The sequence below is a fragment of the Chiloscyllium plagiosum genome, unplaced genomic scaffold, assembly GCF_037043375.1.
Source record: "Chiloscyllium plagiosum isolate Xiang-an unplaced genomic scaffold, Cpla_swu_hap1 HiC_scaffold_42, whole genome shotgun sequence".
Taxonomy (NCBI): Eukaryota; Metazoa; Chordata; class Chondrichthyes; order Orectolobiformes; family Hemiscylliidae; genus Chiloscyllium; species Chiloscyllium plagiosum.
In genome coordinates, this window is record NW_028270180.1 from 102,597,817 (window position 1) to 102,625,608 (window position 27,792).

The window sequence follows — 27,792 nt, forward strand, 5'->3', positions numbered from 1 at the left end:
ACCACTGGTCCCTTTCAGCGATCTAGCTCCCCTAACTCTCTGTGTAAGAGAATTCCTGACATTCACTACCCTCTGGTTGAAGAAAACCTTCTCTGCTTCTGCACCATGACCTATTGATATGAACAAAAGAGGTAACGCAGGGGCTCAGGTAAGAGAGACTGGCCCTGAACTCAAAGCAGTATTTGACTGAGGATGACATCAAGGAGCCTGGACAAAATCACACTTAATGAGAATTAATTATGACCTCTACACTTTTTGGAGTCATTCAGGCACAAGGGAAGATGATTATCATTGGTGGGCATCAATCATCTAAGCCGTGGGGCACATCTGTAGCTTCTTCAGCTCAGGCATCTCCAGTTTGTCATCACAGAATCCCTACAGTGTGGAAGAAGGCTATTCAGCCCATTGAGTCCAAACTGAGCAGATTAGATTTCCTACAATGTGGAAACAGGCACTTCGACCCAACTAGTTCACACCGACCATCCGAAGAATAACCCACCCAAACATATTTCCGTCTGACTAATACACCTAACATAATGGACAATTTAGCATGGCCAATTCACCCTGCGTGCACATCTTCGGACTGTGAGAGGTAACCGGAGCACCCGGAGGAAACTCATGCAGACAAGTGGGGAATGTGCGAACTCCACACAGACAGTTGCCCAAGGCTCGAGTCGAACCTGGGACCATGGTGCTATGAGGCAGCAGTGTTAGTTCCTGATTCACCGTGCCATCAGAATAGGGGGCATTCACTGAAGTCTACAAAATTTACAGGGCAGGCTGTCCCTCTTTAGCTCTTGAAACCATCTGTGACCATGTATAGCAAGACTCGGACAACATTCAAGACCGAGTTGTTAAAGTCTGGGTAACATTTATGTAACAGCACAGTATATTTCCACAGTAAAAGGACGAGTTCATTCAGCAGCTCAATCTGGTTTCACAAGAATGTGGGGAAGCCATTCATCCCATCAAAACTACTGGGCAAAAGAAGGATAGCCAATTCAGTCCCTCCTGCCTGTTGCACAGCAAGGTGCGAGTCTGCTCTCTCCCACATGTCAGGTACATGGGATCAGAAAGAACTATTTCACACCCGGAGTCACTTACAGAGAAACAGGACGAGGTTATTCAGCTTGTCAAGCCACTAACACAGGAACAGGAAAGTGTCAGAGATGCTCCAACATCACAAACAAATGGAGCAAGGGCTGCACAGATATACAGCTACAAATTGATCCACATGGCTTAATTACTCATCTGTGTTACTTTAACATGGTTTACTGGCAGTCGGAATGAAGCCAACATTTTTTAGCTATTCTCCAAGTTATCTTCCATCTCCAAGAAGGCAGACCCATGGTATCCGTGGATGTCAGAAACCGGTGGGGAATAACTAACTGTTTCAGAATGATGGTATTTTGGCTGCTGACAGGATTGTGTACAAATTGACATTCAATGCAGTGTCACATAGTAACTGTGCAGTAACTTGTTCAGAGTTCATTCAGAGCCTGTACCTCGCTGTCAATCGATGTGAGGGTTCTGCAGATGCATGTAAACTGTCGTGAATCAAACATCCAATGAAAAGTGTGAAATTTTCACCCCATTCAGCTGTTTGGGACATAATGAGTTTCTGGCCATACCCATCAAGCTTCGACATCTTATTCTCTCACAGCGCTACAGATTAAGCACATAGTTACTGCACTCTCTCCTCATGGTAACATCATGCCAGTATTTAGTCTGGTCAAACTCCTTTGCACTGTCTCGATGACAAAGAGATCATTGATTATAAAGCAGACCAAATTTTTACACAATGTACCAAATACTCTCTCAACAAAACACGATCAGTGGGAAAGATGTTCTAACTTTTGTACTTCAATCATTTTGCATGGAGAGCCACATATCATTTACTTCCTGCCCCTTTATGAATTCTGTCAGTGACTTATGACCAAGGACATCCAGGTCCTTTTCATCAAAAGCACTCGCCAACCTCTCTACCATTAAATAAATATAACTGTACATGATGGTAATTGTTGTTCACATCTGAATCATTTTTATACCTTATGAACAGCTATTGCCCAAACACAGCTCCTGCTGCTACCCATCAATCTTTCAGTCCAGAGAAAAACAGCATTCTTCTCGTATCTCCGTTAATCAAATTTTAATCCATGTGGTTACATATTCCACTCTTACCTATCCATGACTCTAACATTCCCCATTCATCTGTATTCAAACATGTAAAGCGTCTTCTAAAAATAACAATACTCCACTCCCATTGGTTCTCAACTGTCGATGTCACAACGGACAATCTCCACATTAGGTTTATCAAAGATCATTTCCCTTTCCTGAACCTAGGCCGAATGTACCAAATCATATCATTATTCTCCAAGTGTCTAGTCGTCACGTTCCTTATAAAAGTTTCCAATATTTTTTCTCACAGCTGACATCAAATTATTTAGTTTTCTGTTTTCCCTCTCCATCCGGTTTTAAATATTTAGGTTGACAATAGCTGCTGTCCAGTCTGCACGATCCTTTCCAGAATCTAACTAGCTTTGAAGAATAATCAGTAATTATTTCACTAGCTCTGTTCTCATCTCAATCACTCTGGGATGTAGCTCATCAGATGCAGCAACTTACGAAACTTCAATTCAATTAGATTTTCCATAACATACTCTTCATTAATTCTGATTTCCTGCAGTTTCCAATTTTTACCAGTCCCGCTATTCCCGAATATTGCTGGAAATTAATTTCTGTACCTTCCCTTGTGGAGATGGAACCAATGCATTCCTCTCAGCAGGCCGTTGGTTTCAGTCAACTCGTGAATACATTGGAGTACTGCACTTCAGAGATGGTGGATATATTCCCCACTGCTGTCTGCAAAGTTCCAGAATCAATCCAGTTTAATTCATCGTGAGTGTCAGTGCAGTCCTGCTACTGGTGTGAGATGACAGGTTATACTGAAGGAGGGAATACAGCTCAGTGACCACCTCAATTTTGAGACAAGCTGGTTTTACACCTTACACCTGAATGAGTGCAGCTTAGGCAAATGTTCCTGGAAATCCCAGAGAGGAAAATATAGTGCCTCGCTCCTCCCGGTTTACACAGCTTCCCTTCTTTGTCGTCTCAGCTCCATTTGTTTATCATGGACCCAAACACACTGTAAATGCAGTATTCATAGTGGTGTCCCCAGACCACCGGGGCTCCCTGAATGAACCCAGTATCTGACATCAGTATCCTGAGAACACCATCCACAGAGCCTCCACTGACTTTCCAGATGACAGCTGCAAGTGAATTCCCCACACCTACAATGCATCTATTCAGTGTTGAAAATGCGTCGGTCTCCTCAGCTTCTCTAGGAGAAAGTGAGGACTGCAGATGCTGGAGATCAGAGCTGAAAAATGTGTTGCAGGAAAAACACAGCAGGTCAGGCAGCATCCAAAGATCAGGAGAATCGACGTTTCGGGCATGGGCCCTTCTTCAGGAATGACGAAAGTGTGCCAACCAGGCTAAGATAAAAGGTAGGGAGGAGGGGCTTGGGGGAGGGGCGTTGGAAATGCGACAGGCCGGAGAGGGGGTGAGGGTGGAGAGATCAGGAAGAAGATTGCAGGTTAGGAAGGCGGTGCAGAGTCCGAGGATTGGGATTGAGACAAGGTGGGGGAGGAGAATTGAGGAAGCTAGAGAAATCTGAGTTCATTCCTTGTGGTTGGAGGGTTCGTAGGCGGAAGATGAGGCGCTCTTCCTCCAGAAGGAAGAGTGCCTCATCTTCCGCCTGGGAACCCTCCAACCACAAGGAATGAATTCAGATTTCTCCAGCTTCCTCATTTCCCCTCCCCCCACCTTGTCTCAATCCCAAACCTCGAAATCAGCACCATCTTCCTGACCTGCAATTTTCTTCCTGACCTCTCTGCTCCCACCCCCTCTCCGGCCTGTCGCCCTCACATTAACCTCTTTCCACCTATTGCATTTCCAACTCCCCTCCCCCAAGTCCCTCCTCCCTAACTTTTATCTTAGCCTGCTTGCACACTTTCCTCATTCCTGAAGAAGGGCTCATGCCCGAAACGTCGATTCTCCTGATCTTTGGATGCTGCCTGACCTGCTGTGTTTTTCCAGCAATACATTTTTCAGCTCCTCAGTTTCTCTTCCTGGCTGAGAAAGCTCTTACATCTCCACACAGTCGCACAGTAAGAGTTCCTCTCTCCAAAGAAGCAGTTGACAATGGAACATTACCTTTCTCTATATCTCAGCGACTTTCAGTATTGCTGATGGAGTTGATCACCACACTCAGAGACGAGAGATAGAGGAACATAACTCACGGTAAGCAGGGACATCCCATAATAAATATGATACTCAGGAATATGTGAAAATGGGAAATGGTAGAATAACTTCCCATTCTGTTTTCCTTCCAGTCCATCATCAGCAATCCTTTTGTTGCTTTTCCTTTCTCTCTCTCTATCTCTCTCTCTTTCACTCTCACTTTCTCTCTCTTGCTGGACATCATCCATTCAACACAAACCTCCCGCTCACCCTTCCATTCATCCCTGATATAATAATATTATTTCTCAGTTGCATTCAGTTTTGATAGGTTCACTGAACTCGAAACGTTATTCTTTGAGATTCTCCAACATTCTTTCAGACGGTGGAGAATTTTATTTCAGATCGCCAGCATCCACATTTCCTTGGTTATTTCACCTTTAATGTTGTTGTTTCGCGGGTTGCCAGCATCACTGGCAAGGACAGTATTTGTTGTCCATCCTAACTGCCCTTGACCACGTGGCCATTTGTCAAGGCAATATGGAGGCAACCACATTGTTGTGGATCTGAGGTGACACTTAGTTCAGACAGGGCAAAAATGTTAGGTTTCTTTAACAAAGGTTATCAATAAAATAAGAAAAGAAATCCTGATGGTTTGTGCTTGCCATGAGTGAAATTAGGCTTCATTCCTATTTTTGATATTGGAATTTAAATTTAGTCATCGGCTGTGATAGGATTTCAGACAATGCGTTTAGAGTCATAACCTGTGCCTCTGAATTACACAGTCAGTGACATTATTACTCTGTTTAAGAGTCCCTGTTGTGAAGTAACTGTACAGACAAGAACAAGTTTGTGGTTAAATTATTTGTAACTGGAAGAGAGGTCAGAAGAGAACGAGCCATAAAATCTGTCGGTAACGAAGGGGTAGATGACGGCGAAGTCAGCAACAGAACTCAGGCAAAGCTGGAGATTGGGGATATTATGAAGGTGGGCGTCGGCTAGTTTGATGACAGAGAGAATATGGATACATAAAACCGTTCACGGTAAGTGGCGACTCAATGTTCCAAACAGTCTTTTACCTTCTCAGATGTTTATGAGTAACTAGTTTGGAAATGCATGAGGATGAAGTGGCGTTTGTGACTGAAAGTTGATGTTTTTGTTAAATATAATCATCAGAATAGCAATAACATTCAGCATCATTCATAGAATTGATAGAGATAGACTTACAAGGCACACCAATAATAGCGAGGATGGGATCGTACCCAGCCTGAATAGTCATCAGTATGGCTCGTATCCGCAATTCTCACCATGCCCAATCCTGAGAAAGATAGTAAAGACCTAAGGATAAACTCCTGCCCATTGTTGTAACGTTCAAGTCTAATGTTCTCAGATTCGGATCCATTATTAGAACATCCCAGTCTAATGTTCTCAAATTAAAATCCATTGTTGGAACATTTTAATGTTCTCAGATTCTGATTTCTCTCTCTTTCTCTGTAGCTCCTGATCCCAATCTTGTTGAGGTTGACGCTGCGCCGAATACTATGGCATAACAAGTTGAAAGAAGGTCCTAATTATGGAAGAGGGAAATCCTCCAGTGACCCAGTTGGGTCCAGGAAGACCGATATTAATCACAGTCACTGAATAAACAGCTCCAGTTAACCCCTTTCACGGCAACACTGATATATCACAATAATACTTGGTGTGTGTGGGATTTTGATATCGATGATTATTGGTCCAATGGCACATCTCTCGTTGTAAACATCGAGGTGAGGGAGAGACATAATTCTTTCTCTTCACAAGCTCGATGATTCTGCTGTGTTTTGGCAGTATAGGAATTGCTGGGCTCCCGAGACCGTCTTTGTCTGATCACCAGGCCCGCTGCATCTTTTTGCTTTATTTATTTCTGTTTAACTTTGACTTTTGTCTGTTCAGCATTAAACTGCTAAGGTGGGTTTAGGCACTTTTGAGAGACACCTACAGAGCCATAGACGATGTAGATACAGTCAATTCCTTGTGTTCTTGCAGCTGCGACCTGGTCCTGTGGAGTGATGGACAAACTCTCACAGAACCAGTATTCTTAGTTTTACCTTTTGCTAGTTATTGCTGGTGTCTCAGCAGGATTGGAAGGCAGGAAATCTCTCCCGGGTGCTACACATTGTCTCTGTGATTTCTCTCGGAACTGTCTTTTGATGTTCTTTCCTCCTGGATTGGAGAACTCCATGCCAGATAATCTGTTTCTTGCATTTGTTTCTTGACATTTGTGTGCTTATCGGATGATACCATATTGGAGCAGTTACTGTATAGCTGTTAAATAAACTATTATTCTGCTACGTTTTCCAAATTTATTAAGTTATTAAGTTATTTCAAGTTCCTCTTCCTTTTGCTGTCTTTTATCGTCAGTCTTCGAATAAATTGTGTTTTGCTTAATGTCGAATATTTTGATCAAGTAAATTCTATCTCAAAAACATCACCTCGCATTTACCAGCAGAATGGGCCGACCTGGAGGAGTGATAATCATGTCAGGAATTATATCGGATACCCAATCCACCTCTCAGATCCAGCCCGGACACGTATAAGCCTAGATGAGATACCTACTCAGCATGAAGTACTGCGTCGACCAGGCTAGTGTACTGCTCACCAATCCGTCCAGGATCGAACACTGTTTAGAGCTCATCAATTCACTACTTATGTGTCCAACAGTGCACTGAGCTATAAACTTGGATTAGATGATCTGTTCAGCACAAGGCACTGTGCAGAACACACAAAGGCATTGTTCTATACACACGGACTGGATATCTGTGCAGTATGGGGAGCTGTGCAGTGAATAGCAGTGAATTTATCCATTAACCTGGAGCAGTTACCTTCCCAGCATACACAGCAGTTTACGCCAATCATGGCATTGTTGAGTAACACTGTGTTAGATCACTGCCCAGCGTGGGGAAACTTGAAGCTCATGCTAGAAGTGACAGGATGTGCAGCTCCCCTCCATTTACAGCTCCATATCTACATTGTGGTATGACACAGGAGTGCTGTGGAAGTGAAACTCACTGCCAGAGAGATGGCAGGGGAATCAGTTTAAATACCAACAAATGGGAGGAGCCTAGTTAAAAGAGAGAGGGAGATTGAGAGAAAATTTCAGAGAAGTATCTGATGGTAGGTTTAAAAATTGTGAAATGAAAACATTTTGATAGCATCTTGCAATATAGGCCACTGTTTCCAGGAATGATGGGTGAGCAGGATATTGGTGTAAGTTAAGATGATGGAGAGTTTTGGGTCAGCATTTGTCCTACAGCGTTGTAACTGGCAGTAGGATCAGCAGAGTCTTCGACTCATTGGGCTGAATCGAACAATAATTTGTCTCAGTGCCATTTTCCTTGAGTGTGACAGAGGGGTTGTCTGCACGAGGCAGAGCTAGTTTCCTGGTGTTATCTTATCGAAGTCACCTCATTAACTATCCACCCCACCCCATGGTGTCCCTTCCATTCAATACCAGCCCGATTCTCCCACGCATCATGGTTGGAGGTACACACCATCTCCCGGATGCCGCTGGATATTCAGTGATCCCTGGTACTGCTGACTTCATTTAAAGGCCAATGGGCACACGGTTGAACTTTCTCAGTTTGGAGCTGCCCTGCATAGTTTACCGAGCATGGCAGATAAGGGGAAATTACACCAAAGCTTATCGACAGGGGTACGGAGGTCCTGGTGAATAGTCTAGTACAGAGGGGGACCATTCTCTTCCCAGAGAGAGCCGCACCACCAGACCCACTGAGCATGGTCTGAGCACACCACCCAGCTCATTGCAGTATCTGTGGTCCAAGAAAAGTCTAGCAATACTTGAAAAGCACTTTCCCCACTCTGTCAGGGTAAGAGTCACCGTATTCTCTCTACTCTCTCACACTCACTGCATATTTTGGTCGCGCCTTCTCCAGAATAAGGCTCCATCACTCTCAACACTGCAATGCAGCACCTTCTCTCTCACACACACACACCTACGCAATATCCCCACATGGTTATAAAATGTTCTTATGAGTACAGTTTCTAGAATTCTCTGGATGATGTCGTTTGTACAATGTTCCAGATAATGTTCAAAATAATTCACTTTAGCAATATGTTCATCCCCCAGTATGCAACGAATCAGAGGAAGGAGCAGAATTTTACCTTTTCTTTTAAATCACTCAGGATGAAAGTGCATCATGAGGCCATTAATCCTCTCAAATATGCTCCACTATTCAGACAAAGGGAGAAGCTAAACACTTGAAGACTCTCTCTCTTCTTGAAGACAGGTGCCACGTTGGAGTTTCGCCAGTTTCACTGGAACACTCCTGTAATCCCGAGAGTTATGGGATATTTCACACAGTGCCACCAGTCACTCTGCAACCACTTCTATGAAAACAAGCTATGAATTACTGATGAGCTGTTTACCATTGGTCTTTTTCTGTTTGAGAAAAGTCTTGTTCGTTTTGTTAGAGACAATGCAAATCTTTCATCTGACTACAATTTTGTTTATAATATTAAAACACTGTGCCTTCCCCTGAGAGAAAACATGTAAAATACTGTTTTAAATTCTCTGCCTGTTCCCTGAAACCAGTTCCCCAGTCACATCCTCCAGGTATCCCATATATTCTTTCCTGCCTTTCTTCCAAGAACCACACACACATCATGAACGTTTTTTTTTTCGATATGGGAAAACTCTTGTGGTTAGTTTTTTTCTTTCATATTTGTTGCCAGTTTTGGAATAGTTTTCTTTGTATTTTGTTTTATACAATCTGGTTCTGGTTCCAAAAGTAAACTTCCCAAATGTGGCCGACTCTACAGCTTACCAATCTGAATTCTTTAGTTTGTGATTGATGAGTGTCCTTCACAGCCTTTGTGCATCATGGGCGGGTACATCTTCACATCTTCATAGCTGAGCGTTATTAAGCAGTACCTGCTTAAATGTGCCCCCACCCCCACACATCTGCTGACCTTCACCTGTGTCTATTTTCACACTCCGTATTTGACCAGATATATTACATAAATCTGCATTTGAAATACCTGGCTCTTTTCAGTCATTCGGGGGAACCTATGTATGTGGCTGAACACATGGAGAGTGACTCAATTCTCTCAGTTTTTCTGGCTCTGTGATTTCTGTTCAATGATGTCACATTCTAGTGGAAAGCTTCCTACATGACATCATTTTCTCTCAAACGAGAATCCCCCTCACTCTGATGTACTGAGCCTTCAGCTGTGACTGTCCCGTCTCCCTCACTTCTGCCCTCACTCCATCCCCTCCTTCCCAGAACAATGATAGATCTCTCCTTGCCCTCACATCCTACTGCACTAGATTCCACATTCACAGAATCATCCTCCGCCACTTCCACCTCCTCCAGCAGGACAGCACCATGAAACACATCTTCCCCTCCCGTCCACTGTCAGAAATTCACAGGGACTATTCCTTCTGTGCCACGCTCCATCACCCCGAATATTTCCCCACAACCCCATGGCACCTTTCCATGTAAATGCAGAAGCTGCAACATTTGCCAATTCACCTCTTCCCTCCTCACTGTCCAAGGCCCTAAACACACTTTTCAGGTGAAGCAGCATTTCAGTTGTACTCTTTCAATCGAATGTCCTGTCATTGCTGCTCACAATGCAGTCTCCTTTACATTAGTGAGCCAAACAGAAACTGCTTTGAGGAACATCTCCAATCTGTCTGCAGGAATGACCCTGGCCTTCTGATTGCTCCCCATTTCAATAACCTACATTGCTGTCAGGATAATGAGAATTCTTTGAGGAGGTAAGGACGCCTTGAACCAGAGAAAGTTACCTATCTGAACTTCCAGAAAGCCTCTGATATGGTATTGCAAAGGAGGCTGCAGAGTAAGATAAGGACCCATGGTGTCAGAGGCCAGGCACTAGCTTGGATAAAAGGTTGGCTGTCTGGCAGGAGGAATAGTGAGGATAAAATTGTCCCTCTCGGGATAGCAGCCGGTGATTAGCAGTGTTCCACAAGAGTCAGCGTTGTGACCACAACATTTCACTTTATATGTTAATGATCTGAGTGATGGGACAGAAGGCATTCTGACTACGTTTGCAGATGATGCAAAGATAGGTGGAGGTGCATATAGCATTGAGGAGGCAGGGAGCCTGCAGAAAGATTTCGACAGTTTGGGAGAGTGGGAAAAGGATTAGCAGATGGAATACAATGTGGGAGAGTGTGAGGTCATGCACTTTGGTATGAAGAATAAAGGCATGGACTTTTTACTATATTGGAAACAAAATCAGAAATCTGAGTAACAAAGTGACTTGGAATTCCAAGACCAGGATTCGCCTTAGATAAACTTGCAGGTTGAGTCAGTAGTTAAGAAGGCAGATACAATGTTGTCATTCATCTCGAGAGGAGTAGGATATAATGGTGTGGATTCTAGGGCTTTCTAAGGCTCTGGTCAGACCACATTTCCAGTATTTTGTGCCTCATACCTCAGGAAGGATGTATTAGCCTTGGTGTGTGTCAAGAGAAGGTTCAGCAGAAATGAAAAGATTAACACATGAGGAACGTTGTAGAACTCTGGGTTTATACTCGACGGAGATTAGAAGGATAAGGGGTTATCCAGTTGAAACTTACAGAATAATGAATGACCTGGATACAGACAAAACTGGGAGGACGTTTGCACTGGCAGGAGGACACAGGCTGAGAGAACAGGGAAAACCCATTAGAACGGAGGTAAGATGAAACATCTTTAGCCATAGAGTGGTGTGATTGTCAAATTCCTTACCACAGAAGGCTGTGGAAACCAGATCATTTGGCACCAACGATATAGCCAGGAAAGGGACTGAGGGACTGAGGGTCTGAAAATTGACTACAGAGAGTTAGTTTGGAAGCTGAAGAGCCGGACGAGTAGAGAAGTGATCTCAGGTTTGCTACCAGTGGCACGAGCTAGTTAGATGAGGAACAGTCAACGAATGCAGCATTTCACGTGCCTGCGAGGCTGGTGCAGGAGGGAGGGCTTCAGATACCTAGACCATCGGGATACCTTCTGGGTAAGGTGGGACCTGTACATGAAGGACGGGTTGCACATGAACTGGAGGGGCACAAATGTTCTGTTTGGGAGGTTTGCTCGTGTGATTATGGCGGCTTTAAACTAGTTTGGCATGGGAGTAGGAATAAGACCACACGTCTGAGAGGGGGTTAGTTGCAGACGGGACAGTGACAGGATATATTGAAACTATCAGGAAGGTTTCTCACGCGATGAAGCAAAGGGATCAGTTAAAGTGCGTCTGCTTTAATGCAAGGAATATCCGAAAGAAGAGTGACAAACTTAGAGCATGGAACAGTACTTGGGGCTACGATGTCGTGGCCATAACAGAGACGTAGGTTTCATAGGGGCAGAGATGGTTGCTTGATGTTCCAGGGTTTAGAACGTTTAAAAATGTGTCGGGGCAGCACGGTGGCACAGTGGCACAGTGGTTAGCACTGTTGCCTCACAGCACCAGAGAGCCGGGTTCAAATCCCACCTCAGGGAACTGCCTGTGTGCAGTTTGCAAATTTCCCCCGTAGGTTTCCTCCTGGTGCTCCGGTTTCCTCCCATAATCCAAAGATGTGCAGATTTGGTGAATAGGCCATGCTAAATTGCCTGTAGAGTGAGATGTAGGGAAATGGTTCTGGGTGGGTTGGTGTGGACTTGTTGAGCCGAAGGGCCTGCTTCCACACTGTAAGTAATCTAATCTAATCTAAAAAAGAACAGGATGGGTGGAAAATGAGGAGGGAGTGTAGCATTGCTAATCAGAGAGTGCGTCACAGCTACAGAAATGAAGTTTGCAGAGGAAAATTTGTCTACTGAGTCAGTATGGGTGGAAGTTAGGAACAGCAAGGGATCAGTCACCGCATTTATGGGTTTCCGACAGACCACCTAATAGCAGTAGAGAGATTGAAGATCTCATATGTGAGCAGATTCTGGAAAAATGCAAAAGTAGCAGGGTTATTGTTATGGGTGATTTCAACTTTTCCAATATCGACTGGAACCTCCTAAGTGCAGATGGTGTGGATGAAGCCGTTTTTGTCAGGTGTGTTCAAGACGGTTTCCTTAATCAGTATGTGGACGGACCGACGAGGGGAGAGGCTATTTTGGCTTTGTTGCTCGTCAACGAGCCAGGACAGGTGTCAGAACTCACGGTGGAAGAGCACTTTGGTGAAAATGATCACAACTGCCTCACATATAGCATAGTCTGCGAGAGTGAAGGGAGCAGTTTCCGAGAGAAGATATTTAATTGTGGAAAAGGAAATTATGATGCTATCAGATAGGAGTTGGGAAGTACAGACTGCGAGCAATTGTTCCACAGAAAGGGCACAGCAGACATGTGGAGACTAGTTAAGGAGCAGTTGTTGCGAGAGATACACAAATTTGTTCCTCTGAGACAGGTAAGAAGGGGTAAGATTAAGGAACTTTGGATGACGAGAACAGAGGAACGTCTCGTAAAAAGGAAGCAGGCAGCTTACATAAGATGGCGGAATCCAGGAAGAACCTTGGAAGATGGCGGAAGCTCAGCTTTTGAGGATTAGAGGCTTGCTAGAAAGGAGCTCAGAAATGAACTGAGGCGAGCCATGACGGGGCACGAATAAGGTTTGGCAAGAAGGATTAGGGAGAATCGAAATGCATTTTTCTCATACGTGGGGAGTAAGAGAATAATCAGGGAGTATTTAGGACTGATCAGGAAAACGTAGGGAACTTATGCATGGAGTCTGAGCAGATAGGGGAAGCCCTAAATGAGCTTTTTGCTTCGATTTTCACCAACAAAAGGGAATTTGTTGTAAATGAAACTTAGAGGAGCTGGGCCGGATTAGTCTTGACCAGGTCAAGATTGATGAAGTTGATGTGCTAGCAATTCTGGAAAACATTAAGATGGATACGTCCCCAGGGCCAGACCAGATTTATCCTAGACTGCTCCGGGAAGGAAGAAAGGAGGTTGCTAAGCCGCTGGTGCGGATATTTGCCTTCTCCCTCTTCACAGGAATCGTACCGGAGGATTGGAAGGAGGCGAATGTTGTTCCTTATTTCAAGAAGGTTAATCGGGAAATCCCTGGCAATTAGAGAGCAGTCAGTCTTACGTCTGTGGTCAGCAAAGTTTGGAAAAAATTCTGAGGGATAGGATTTATGACTATTTGGCAAAGCATAGTGTGATTAAAGCCAATCATCATGGCTTTGTGAGGGGCAGGTCATGCCTCACAAATCTTATTGATTTCTTTGAGAAGGTCGACAACGGTCGAGCAGTGGATGTGGTGAATGTGGACCTCAGCATGGTATCTGATAGGGTTCCCCATGGAAGGGTCATTCATAAAGTCAGGAAGTATTGGATACAGAGAGATTTGGTTGTCTGGATTCAGAATTGGCTGGCTGGCAGAAGGCAAACAGTGGTTGTAGATGGAAAGTATTTTGCTTGGAGGACAGTGTTGAGAGGGATCCCACAGGGCTGTGTTCTTGGGCCTCTGCTCTTTGTAGTTTTAATAAATGACTTGGATGAGGAGGCTATAGGGTGGGTTGGTAAATTTGCTGATGACACAAAGGTTGGAGGTGACGTCGATAGTATAGAGGGCTACTGTAGGCTACAGCGTAACATAGAAAGGATGTAGAGCTGTGCTGAGAAATGGTAGATGGAGTTCAACCTGGATAAATGCGAAGTGATGCATTTTGGAAGGTCAAATTCGAATCCTGAATTTGAATACGAGATTCTTAGCAGTGTGGAGGAACAGAGGGATCTGGGTGCACAAGTGCATAGATCCCTCAAAGTTTCCACCCAAGTGGATAAGGTGTCAAGAAAGCATATGGTGTTTTGGCTTTCATTAATAGGGGGATCGAGTGTCAGAGCCGCGAGGTTTTGCTGCAGGTCTACAATTTCCTAGTGAGACCACACTTGGAATATTGTGTCCAGTTGTGGACGCCCTACTATAGGAAAGATTCAGAGGCTTTGGAGAGGGTGCAAAGAAGGTTACCAAGATGCTGCCTGGATTGGAGGGCTTGCTTTATGAAGAAAGTTTGAACGAGCTTGGACCTTTCTTTCTGGAGACAAGGAGGACAGAGGAGATCTGATCGAGGTGTACAAAATAATGAGAGGAATAGATAGAGTCAATGCACAGAGACTTTTCCCCAGGGCAGGATTGACTAGTACGAGAAGTCATAGTTTGAATATATTAGGAGGAAGGTAAAAGGGAGACATCAGAGTTAGGTTCTTTACGCAGAGAGTTGTGAATGCTTGGAATGCATTGCCAGCTCTGTTGGTGGAAGCAAAGTCATTGGGGACATTTAAGCGACTGTTGGGCATGCACATGGATAGCAGTGAGTTGAGGGGTGCGTAGGTTAAATTACTACATTTTACATTGGGATTAAATCTCGGGATAACATCGTGGTCCAACTGGCCTGTTCTGTGCTGTACTGTTCTATGTTCTATGTTCTATTTAGTATATTTAAAACAGACACAGATAAGTTTTGATTGACAAGGGGATCAAAGGTTACTGAGAGGAAGCAGGAAAATGGGGTTGAAAATCTGACAGTCGTGATCAAATGGCGGAGCAGACTTGATGGCCCGAATAGCTTCATTTCTGCTCGTATAGAGTTGTGGCCTTATAATATCTCGATCCTGGATGGTACGGTGGCTCAGTGGTTTGCACTACTGCCTCACAACATCAGGGAACTGCGTTCGATTTCCTCTGTGTGTTCCAGCTTCCTGTCACATTTCAAAGTTTTGCAGGTTACGTGAACTAGCCATGCAATAGTCAAGGGTCTATGAATAGTACTAGGGTAGAGAATGGGATTGCTTCGAATACTCTTTGGAGAGTCAGTAAAAACCTGTTGGACTGAAGGGCCTATTTCCACACTGTAAGGTTTCTAAGAAAATGCAGGCTGCTGCAATGTTCCAATGAAGCACAACCCAAGCTCGAGTAACACCTCACTTTACACTTTAGTACGTTACAGTCTGTAGGAGTTAATATTCAATTCCATAAATTCACAGCCTGCACCCATTGTGGCTGTTCTCCACTTTCCGTACACGCTCCCTCCTGGGCTCCCTAAGTTCGTGCCTTGTTCATGTTACATTCAACAGAGAAAAACAATTTCTAATATTTACACATTAATTTACATCCATTATATATCTGTGTCTCTTTCACCATAAATTAAAGCTCATTTGTCTTTTACACTGGACTTCCAAACACTCTTTCCCACCTCTTCCAAGATGCTAAAGCACTCACTTTCCAATCCTTTACACGTCCGAAGAAGATTTACACTGGACTTGAAACATTAACATTGTTTTTTCTGTCTCTGCAGATGTTGCCAGATCCACTGAGTTCCTTCAAAAATGAAAAGTTACTGAATACATTTTCAATATAGCTTACTGGGTGTTTTGAGGAACTGTCTCAGAACCCGAAAGATTACCTCTGCTTTCACTCCACAGATACTGTCAGACCTGCCAGTGTCTTCAGCTATTTCTGTTTTTGAATAAGTTTCAAACATGTGTGTCAAAGCTGCTCACACGCCCTGTCCAACATGGAGCGCCATACACCAGAAAGTGAATGATAATGCAAGGTGTACAAATTCATTTGTTCTGAAACTACATAAGTCTGTCATCACCGACACTACAGAGATCTTAATCATGCTCATGGAGATAAACAGAGGGAAACACATTCTCTTTAAACAGAAGATGACATTACTGGAGGGGAAAATATTCAGGTGAAAATGTTAAATGCTTTTGAAGAATGCGACAAATTGGAGGCATGGCATCAAGAAGGTCCCCTAACAGGATGAGAATTTTAGAAATTGGAAGCGTTCCCACATCAGAAATTGGGATAGGGCACAGTGTACCGGGGAGATGGGTGACGGGGTCCCCGTGCGAATTGAGGACAGGCAGCAGAATTGTATTGCAGATATTACAGATCAAACTGGGCATTCATGTGATGCTGTAAATCATAGCAGCTGTAGTAGCAGCAGCAGCAGCAGTAGAATTATATTTAACGACTCTCAGTCTACCATTACCATGAAGCCGATCTCCGGTTCAGTGATGAGTGTGGGTAAACATGCCACGGTCAGAACCGTGTATACGTAAACCTGATGACAACCCATTCAAGCTACCGCACTTACTGCTTACATTAACAAACAGCAGAACTAACATCTGACAGAGAGGGAACCATGACCCCAAGACTGTGACCATTTCTTTTAAAATGAATTAACAGCTATGAATTACTGCTGGCCTGTCTTATCTGTTAGAAAAATGCTTGTTCCTTTTGTTCGAGACAGTTCAAGAACTTCCCTCCTATTACCATTTTGTTTACATCATTGAAATACTTACTGTGCCTTCCCCTGTGAGGAAAGATGTAAAATATGGGTGTAAATTATCTGTCTGCTCCCTGTAGCCAATTCTTCAGTCACACCCTCCAATTATTCTGACTTAATTTCACCTAAGGTCACACACTCATCTTGAACCTTTTTTATATGCTCGGAAAAGCTTGTGCTGCTTGTTATTGTATTTCTTGCCAATTTACTACATCATGTCTTTTCTCCCTTTCCCTCGCTTTCTAGACTCATACAGTCATACAGCGCACAAACAGGTCCTTTGGTCCAACTTGTCCATGCTGACCAAGTTTTCCAAACTAAACTAGTCCCATATCATTGCATTTTGTCCATATGCCTCTAAACTGTTTCCATTCATATGTTTGTCCTAATGAGTTTTAAATGTTGTAGCTGCACTTGCATCGCCCACTCTTCCTCTAAAAGCTCATTCCATATACACACATCCCCCTCTGTGTGAAAACATTGACCCTTCGTCCATTTCAAATCTTCCCTCTTTCACCTGAAAGCTATGTCTTCTATGGTTGAACTCCCCCATCCCGTGGGAAAGACCTTGGTTGGTCACTCTATTCATACATCTCATGATTTTATAAACTTCTACAATATCATCCCTCAACCTCCTTCACGCTATCTGACATTAACTTTACGAACAAGCATTCAAAGATAAGCACTGCAAATTTGAAACAGTATTCAAATGACAGGTAAATAACACTCAGCCCAAACTTCGTACTGTGATTTGTTTTGCTCCATGTTACAATACTAAGGCAGCAGGAAACTGTTACGAGTACCAATAAGAGGTCAAACACCTGAATTGCTTTGTCCAAATCGTGTGATGATCTCTAGAGTGAAAGCGCATCTCTGGCCTGAACCATATAAGAAGTGGAATTCTTGTACCACACGGTCAGCGTGCAGTTGCCTTTAGCAGAGTGAGATGAAGGCAGAGCATACTTTTTGAAATTTGGATCACAGTGTGAATTCAGTGCAAAGGGGGAGAGGTGTTTTCTATAAGGTTTACTCCAAGAAGGAAACTTTCCGGAGTGAGATGTGAGTGGGAGGTGTAAAACAACATGAATGGAGAGGCCGAGCCACACTGAGACCAGAGGCAAAGTGGCTGCACAAAACGCAGCTTGATGCTACTGCAGAGTAGGTAGGCTTGATCAAAGAGTTTCAGGTGAAGTGGGTAGGGACCATAATGTGAGAGAATGCATTCTGTAATTTGAGAGGAAGAACCTGGAATCAGAAAGAGGAGACGAGCAGGGAAGAAGATGGAGCAGCAATGGTAGGGTTTTTTTGGGGTAAATCAGGAAGCACAGCTGAAATTCATGCCTAACATCTGCTTATGGTCCGTGAAATAAACATTATAAATCTGGCCCTCCACTATTGCTCATCAATAGTATCCTTGAGGCCTTTTGTCAACCATGTGTGGTTCACCTTCTTATCGAGTTCTTCATCTTGAACAGAAACAATAATTACTGAGCGGTTTGGGATATCTGCTTGAATGTCTGCTCACGTATACTCACTGACCTTCCTCTGGGTCTATTTTCACATTCCGCTTCAGACCGGATGTGAGGCGTAAATCATCAATCTAGATGCCTGGGTCTTTTCAATCATTCAGGGGAGACTTCTGCATGTGGCTGAGCACATGATCAGTGGAGGCTGACTCCATTCGTCCAATTTCTCCAACTCTGCTATTTTTGTTTGATGATGCCACATGCCTGTAAGATGCGTCTAACGTGGCCTCCTTTTCCTTCAAACCAGAAATCCCCTAACTCTAGTGGACAGGGCCTTCAGCTGTCACTGTCCCATCCCCCACGGTGTTGCCCTCAATCCGTCCCCTCCATGCCAGAACAATGATAGATTCCTCCTTGTCCACATTTCCTCCTGCACTAGAATCCACATTCACATAATCATCTTACGCCATTTCTTCCATCTCCAGCAGGACAGCACCATCAAACACATCTTCCCCTCCCGCCCACTGTCAGTATTTCGCAGGGACCGTTCCCTCTGTGTCAGCTTTCATCACCCCGAACACTTCCCCATCCCCCATGGCACCTTCCCATGCAATTGCAGAAGCTGCAACATTGCTCATTCACCTCTTCCCTCCTCACTGTCCAAGGCCCCAAACATACCTTCCAGGTGGAGCAGCATTTCACTTGTAAACTTTCAATCTGCTCTCCTATCATTGCTGCTCACAATGCAGTCTCTCTATATTGGCGAGACCAAACAGAGATTGCTTTGGGGAACACTCGACTCTATCTGTAGAATTAACCCTGATCCTCTCATTGCTTCCCATTTCAATAACCTCCCTTGCTCTCATGCTAACATTTCGGCCCTGGGCTGCTGCAATGTTCCAACGAAGCACAACCCAAGCTTGAGTAAAAACTCCCATTACACTTTCGTATGTTACATCCTGTAGGAGTTAATGTACAATTTCATAACTTCACAGAATGACCCCATTATAACTGTTCTCCAGTTTCCGTACATTCTCCCTCCTGGTCTCCCTATGACCTTGTGTGGTTGTAACTTCTTTATCTTTCACTCAATGGAGAGAATCCCTTTTCCCCATTCACAGCTTAATTTAAAACTATTTCACGTGATCTTCTCGTTCACCACTACCATAAGCATGTTTATCTTTTGCCGCACCCTCTTTTACCCGTCAAACCACTCCCAACATCTGTCAAGGGATTATAAAGCTCATTTTCCAATCCTTTTCAGTTCTGAATAAGTGTCATACTGGACTTGAAACGCTAACTCTGTTTCTCTGTCTCTGCAGATGATGCCAGACCTGTTGAGTTTCTCTAGAAATGAATAGGCTCAGAACAAGTTACCAATTATGCAAATAACTATGGATACTGGAAATGAATTTGCAAAAATTGCTGGATAAATTGGAGCTTTGTAGAAGGGTAACTGGCCTTGAAAAATTAACTCTGCTTTCACTCCATAAGATGCTGCCGAGTTTCGTTAGCAATTTCTGTTTTTAAACAAGTTCCATAGACATGTGTAAAAGCTGCTCAAACGCCCTGTCTAACACGGAACGCAGTGCACTGGGAAGTGACCGATAATGCAAGGTGCACAAATTCCTTGATCTGAAACTGCATAAGGCTGGCATCACTGACACTGCAGAGCTCTTAATCATGGTCAGTGAGAGAAACAGAGGGGAACACATTCACATCAAACACAGAATTGGGGAAATGGAAAAGATTCAGATGCATATGTTAAGGGGTTTGAGTAAAGTAACAAATTGGTGGAGTGACACCTGGGAGAGACCCTCAGCAGAATGAGAATAGCAAAATTGAACTGTTACCACATCAAAAAACCAGGTTAAGACACTGAGTACAGAGCTGATGGGTGAATGGGTCTTGGTGTGAACTGGGTGATAGTCAATAGAATTGAATTGAACATATTCATGTGGTACGGTACAATCACAGCAACAGCAGAACTGTATTCAACTACACTCTGGAATATTTTCCCCAGGATAATCCCTCAGCCTGCCATTACCATAAAGCCGATTTTTGTTTCAGTGACGAGTGTGAGTGAACATAATAGGGTCGGAACCATGTGTAACTAAACCTGATGATAATCTATTAAAGCTACCGCCCTTGACTGGTTACATTAGAATCAGCAGGACTAACATCTGATACAGAGGGCGAAATGATCCCAAGACTAACAGATCAGATCGAAGTTCTGCAGTGCTGCCACATCCAGACATAAATGTTTATGGACGATTAAACAACTCTCTGGAGGAGAGGACTCCATAAATATCGCCATCCTAAATAACGGGACAGCCCTGTACATCAGTATAAACGACATGGTTGTGTTATCTGCACCGTCCTCAGCCATGCTGCCCGCAGAATCACAGATGCCAGTCTTTAATCGATCTGATTCACTGCACGTGACATGAAGAAACAGCTGAACACATTAGATACGACAAAGGCAATGGGCCCTGACCCCATTCCTGCAATAGGACTGAAGACTTGTGCTGTTTCATTCCAGCTCCAACTCTGACATCTCCCTGACAATGTGGAAAATTACTCAGCTATGTCCAATCCCATACCAAGAGAATAACTACAGTCTGACCATTTACCACGCCCTGAGTCCCGTCGCGATAGTCACATTGGTGGGAGTTCTATTTGACAGAGCTGTGAAGCAGCACAGAAATAACCTGCTCAGTGTGGTTTCAGATAGGTCCCCATGCGGAGATGGTGCTGTTGTGGAAATATCACTGGATTACTAATCCAGACCAGGCGAATGCTCTAGCAGCCGGTGGAAGTTATAATTATTAAAATATCGAGACGTAAAACCTGGAGTCATTAACAGTGACCTTGAAGCCAATGTCGATTGGAAATACCAATTTCCTTCCTCAATGTACTTTCAGGAATTGAATCTCGGGTGCTTTTCTGGTCTGGCCTAAAAGTGACTCCAGACACATAGATATGTGGAAAACTCTTCAATGGTCTCGGAAACGGCCAAGCAAGGCACTCTATTGTATCAAACTGCTCCGAGGTCTGAAAGAATAAAACCGCACAGACCACCCAGCACCAACCTCAGTATTGGAACGGGAAACACTATCCTATTGACCCTGCAGAGACCTCCTTCCTAACATCTGAGAGGTGATGGCAGCACTTACAGAGCTTTCCCACAGACTGCACAGAAACATCGGGAAAAGAATAGGTCATTCAACACACTGAGCATCCTCCACTCTAGTTCATGGTGAAAATCTCCTCAATTCAGTTTTTCCCACACAGTGTTCATATCCTTTAGTATGTTTAATAGAACATAGATGAACATAGAACAACACAGCACAGAACAGGCCCTTCGGCCCACGATGTTGTGCCGAACATTTGTCCTAGCTTAAGCACCCATTCATGTACCTATCCAATTGCCGCTTAAAGGTCACCAAAGATTCTGACTCTGCCACTCCCACGGGCAGCGCATTTCATGCCCCCACCACTCTCTGGGTAAAGAACCCACCCCTGACATCTCCCCGATACCTTCCACCCTTCACCTTAAATTTATGTTCCCTTGTAACACTCTGTTGTACCCGGAGAAAAAAGTTTCTGACTGTCTACTCTATCTATTCCTCTGATCATCTTATAAACCTCTATCAAGTCACCCCTCATCCTTCGCCGTTCCAACGAGAAAAGGCCTAGCACTCTTAACCTATCCTCGTACGACCTATTCTCCATTCCAGGCAACATCCTGGTAAATCTTCTCTGCACCCTCTCCAAAGCTTCCATATCTTTCCTAAAGCGAGGCGACCAGAACTGCACACAGTACTCCAAATATGGCCTAACCAAAGTCCTGTACAGTTGCAACATCATTTCACGACTCTTGAATTCAATCCCTCTGCTAATGAATGCTAATACATCATAGGCCTTCTTACAAGCTCTATCCACCTGAGCGGCAACTTTCAAAGATCTATGAACATAGACCCCAAGATCCCTCTGTTCCTCTACCTCACTAAGAACCCTACCATTAATCCTGTATTTCGCATTCTTATTTGTCTTTCCAAACTGGACAACCTCACACTTGGCAAGGTTGAACTCCATCTGCCACTCCTCAGCCCAGCATCATATCCAAGTCCCTTTGCAGTCGACAACAGCCCTCCTCACTATCCACAACTCCACCAATCTTCGTATCATCTGCAAATTTACTGACCCACCCTTCTACTCCCTCATCTAAGACATTAATAAAAATTACAAACAGCAGAGGACCCAGAACTGATCCCTGCGGAACTCCACTTGTAACTGGGCTCCAGGCTGAATATTTACCATCTACCACCACTCTCTGACTTCGACCGGTTAGCCAGTTTTCTATCCAATTGGCCAGATTTCCCTCTATCCCATGCCTCCTGACTTTCCGCATAAGCCTACCATGGGGAACCTTATCAAATGCCTTACTAAAATCCATGTATACTACATCCACTGCTCTACCCTCATCCACATGCTTGGTCGTCTCCTCAAAGAATTCAATAAGACTTGTAAGGCAAGACCTACCCTATACAAATCCGTGCTGGCTGTCCCTAATCAAGTAGTGTCTTTCCAGATACTCATAAATCCTATCCCTCAGTACCCTTTCCATTACTTTACCTACCACCGAAGTAAGACTAACTGGCCTGTAATTCCCGGGTTTATCCCTATTCCCTTTTTTGAACAGGGGCACAACATTCGCCACTCTCCAGTCCCCTGGTACCACCCCCGTTGACAGTGAAGAGGAAAAGATCATTGCCAACGGTACTGCAATTTCCTCTCTTGCTTCCCACATAATCCTAGGATACATCCCATCCCATCCCATCCCATTGTCTATCCTCAAGTTGTTCAAAATGTCCAACACATCTTCCTTCCTAACAAGTATCTCCTCTAGCTTACCAGTCCGTTTCACACTCTCCTCTTCAACAATACGGTCCCTCTCGTTCGTAAATACTGAAGAAAAGTACTCATTCAAGACCTCTCCTATCTCTTCCGACTCAATACACAGTCTCCCACTACTGTCCTTGATCGGAGCTACCCTCATTCTCGTCATTCTCATGTTTCTCACATGCGCATAAAATGCCTTTGGGTTATCTTTGATCCTATCCGCCAAAGATTTTTCATCCCCTCTCGTAGCTCTCCTAATCCCTTTCTTCAGGTCCCTTCTGGCTATCCTGTATCCCTCCACTGCTCTGTCTGAACCCTGTTTCCTCAACCTTATGTAAGCCTCCTTCTTCCTCTTTACAAGACATTCAACCTCCCTCGTCAACCAAGGTTCCCTCACACGACCATCTCTTTCCTGCCTGATAGGTACATACATATCAAGGACATGTCGTATCTGTTCCTTGAAAAAGTTCCACATTTCCACTACATCCTTCCCTGACAGCCTATGCTCCCAACTTATGCTCCTCAGATCCTGTCTTACAGCATCGTAATTACCCTTCCCCAAATTGCAAAACCTTCCCTGTTGCACGCACCTATCTCTCTCCATAACCAAGTTTAAACATCGGAACACATAAAATAGGAACTACTGTATTCCCTTTGGTCCATAAATTTTGATCCTCCATTCAATATACAGGCAGCTATCCAATAAGGTGTGTTTATTAAACGCAATTTCGCTGCAACACCATTAGTGAATTGAGCCCCTTTCTTTATGAAGCGAGCTCCCGTTCACTGTTATGGGAATCCGTCTCTGGCACCAGCTGAACAGCAAATCCCAGCCTCAGGATCCCTCTGTCTGCCAAATGCACCATCAGTGTGTTCAGATAAAGCAGAACTGTAACCCGCTCTGCAAGCCTTGAAACTGTGCCTGAATGTGGGATTTGTAGTCTACATTTAGAAGGAACTTTTTTTCAAACCGGGAGGGGAATATCTTGGAGAGAACTGGAATTCCGTATCGGTATCACGTGGTCAGTCAGCCAGTGCGATTTCTGGTGAAGATCTTGGTGAAAGGTACAATGCTGAAGTCAGTGACTGTCGTGTTAAAATGTGGCATTTACTGCACTAACTCATTACAATATACAGTTTAAATATTTATGTAGCCTGTGCTATTGTTTGCGTTAGGCTTTTATTTTTGTTTTGATTTTTACTGGGAATTTTGTGGGTTCGCACCGAAGCCTCTTTTTCCCATTGGCCCCATTATTTATATTGCACCATTTTCTATAATACGGTGTTCCACAGGAATACAGCTGCCACATTATTGGATAACTGTCTGTAATTATTGCTGATTCTATATCTCTGCACCAAACCCCTGCACTCTCCCCATCCCTTCTGTGTCTTGGAATCCTTATTTATATTCATTACCTTAGCTTTCTCAGCCTGATCAGGGAAATAATTCCCCAAGTTCACCAGTCTCTGAGTGCAGACATTTAGTCTCATCTCAACTCACTTTGGCCTGTCTGCACCCATCACTGTGAGCCCGTGTTTTGGACATCCCCCCCAGGGGAATTATCATCCCTGCTTCCAATATGTCTCGCCATGTCAATGTTTTATACAGTTTACCCTTTTTCCTAAACCTCATGGAATATAGGCACAGTTGCCCCAAACCCTGCTCCCATAACAAGCCTGTCATCCCCGAGATCAGTCTGGTCATCCTTCGCTGCTCTCCCTCAATGTCAGGTTTGTCTGTCATTAGGTCAGGAGACCAAAGCTGCACAAAATACTGCACAATGTTCGAGTTGGGGTCTCATTAAGGCCCTGTACAGCTGCAGTAAGACGCCCTTACTCCTGGACTCAAAACATCCTGAAATGAAGGTCAGCACACCATTCATTTTCAACAAAATTGTGTATTCCCGTGACAGCTGAGTCTGCTCTAACCTGAGTGGGAACCTTACAACAAGCTGGTAAAGTGTGGCTGCTGCTGTATAGGGTCTTAGTAAGATCACATCTGGAGTAATGTGCACAGATGTAATCTCCTCACTAAGAAATGGTATTGGTATTAACTCAGATATTATTCGAGGAGAAAGTGAGGTCTGCAGATGCTGGAGATCAAAGTTGAAACTTTATTGCTGGAACAGCACAGCAGGTCAGGCAGCATCCAGGGAACAGGAGATTCGACGTTTCGGGCACAGGCCCTTCTTCAGGAAGAAGGGCCTGTGCCCGAAACGTCGAATCTCCTGTTCCCTGGATGCTGCCTGACCTGCTGTGCTGTTCCAGCAATAAAGTTTCAACTCAGATATTATTCCCTCAACTGATTTCTGCAATTAAGGTGTTAACCATAGAATCCCTATAATGTGGAAACAGACCATTGGACCCGTTGACTCCACGCTGATCTTCCGAAGGCCATCCCATACAAAGCCAACTCCCCAACCCCTTTCCTAACCCAATCTCTGCAACCTAACATTTTCCATGACTAATGCACCTAACTGGCACATCTTGGGACTTTGGGAGGAAACTGCAGTACATGACAGACACCCTTGCATGCACAGGGAGAATGTGAAAACTCCACACAAACAGTGACCCGAGGCTGAAATTGAACCCAGATCTCTGGTGCTGGGAGGCAGCAGTGATAACCACTGAGCTACCCACTGTGGGCAACGAACGTGCCTACACTCGAAATGTGGCATAATAGCAGGGAGATTCCATAAGTCCCCAAATTTGTCATTGTGCAACAGGATGAGGACAATGATATATTGAGCGGCTTAGTCAGGAACAGACGCAGGACATGCAAGACATCGAAGCTATAGTGTAGGAACACCAGGAGGACATTCAACCCATCGTGTGTGTAAAGCAGGAACAGAATGAGTCCAATCAGCCACCCATGCCTCTTACACAGCAATTGGAGCAGATCTTTTCCAGCCTCGTGCCTATTTCACAGTAATTGAAACGGAATGTCGAGGTTATGGAAAGGGAAGAACTTAGAATAACCAACTTCAATCGGGAATGAAAAGTTATGAGCAAACGATTGGGACTGAAGACAAATTGTTCGAATCTGTTCTTAAAGAATTAACAACAATTGAAAGTCAAACCACAATCCATCAAAGTCGACATGATTGTATTAAGGATAAATCATGTTTGAATGATTTTCCTAACTTTCTTATATTAAGAAATGTGACAAACAAGTTGAATAACGGGGATCTGAAAGATGTATTATATCTGGACTTCAAGAAGGCAATGCATAACATGCTTTACAAAAGATTAATATGCAAGACAAGAGCACATGAGTTAGGACAATTTATTTGCTTGGAGAGAAAATTGGCTAACCAATAAAAAAAACCATGATATGGAGATGCTAGCTTTGGACTGGGTTGAGTAAGGTCAATAATCGCATGGCACCAGATTATAGTCTGACGGCTTTATTTGAAAACACAAGCTTTCATTGTCCTGCTCCTTCGTCAGGTGTTAGAGAGAGAAGACCTTAAGCACAACATTTATAAGGAAAAGATGAAAGGGTTGCACAACACATGCACATGAATTGATCACATCGAAGATGGCTGCTAAAACTTTAATCGGTTAGAATGGAGATGCAGATTTTGATTGATGAATATGCAAATCCAGAGTCCCTTTCAAGTCCTGCCTGGAGATACCTTCAGGTATTATCGATGTAAAGGAGGTGGCCCCTCCATTCAGACATCATATTTTAGCATGCGGTCTTGTTTGGAGTCTGTATATGATTTCACCTGGAATCAGACTAGGTTTATTTCCAAAGTAGGAGTTAATAAAATATCGTATTGACTGACTGTCTACAAATTGTATATTTTTTTGAGAAAATATAATGCACCTCGAGAAACAAACCGGCGAATGAAAATTCATCTTACAGATGGGGTGTGTGTGTGTGATTGAAAACAAGGTGGAGTGTCTGTGGGAGGGAGAGAGAGTGTGTGTGCGTTTGTGAGAGAGTGAGGGGGAGTATGTGTGTCTTTGGGAGGGAGGGAGAGGGTATGCGTGCGTGTGAGAGAGGGGACAGTGTGTGCGTGCATTTGAGAGATGGGGAGTGTGTTGTGTGCGGGAAGTAGAGAGTGAATTTGTATGGGTGTATTTAAAGGGGAGGGGGAAAGGATGTGTGTCTCCTCATTAAAATACAGGCAGGTTTGGCAGATCCCTTTCCCCACACACACTCCATGGTTTCAGAGCTCCCCCTCTCTGCAACCTCTGCTCCATTTGTTGTTCATGATTCAGACAAAGATGCTATAACTACAGTCCTCATACTCCATCCAGAGTTGGTTCACCAAATCCTCAGGTCTCCCTGAATGTCTAAGGCAGCTCACAGCACAACCTCCAGTAAACCATCTCCATTACCTCCACTAACCTTTCCATGACAGGAGGCAGTCAGATGCCCCTCAGCTCCTGTTCCTTGACAATAATACTCGAGGGGTTTCCTCATGTTATGATCTACACAATCATCTGAGAGGGACAAACACAGGCCTTCAGAGGTCAGGCACAGACCAAGTTTCAAAGACGTGTCTCAAAGCTGCTGGAACCCCCTTTCCAACTTGGAGCAACAGCCTGCCACATACCATTTCATTGTTTCTGAGCTTCACAATGCTAGCACTCAAAACACTCGGGAGTGAAAAAACAACACCAGGGAAAGGTACAGAAAAACAAACAATTAATTAACTGATAACATGTTGTGAAAATATCGATAAGGAGATAGGGGAATGAGAGTAACTGGAGAAGTGAGACAATGGTGGGTCCAATCACAAGAATGGGAGCATTCAATAAAATTACTGCCTGATCAGTTGAAATGGTTAGTTACATCAAATTGTGAATCTGCCTCACAGAACCATCCAAGACACCATAAACTGGGACAAGGGACTAGCCAGAATGGAGAG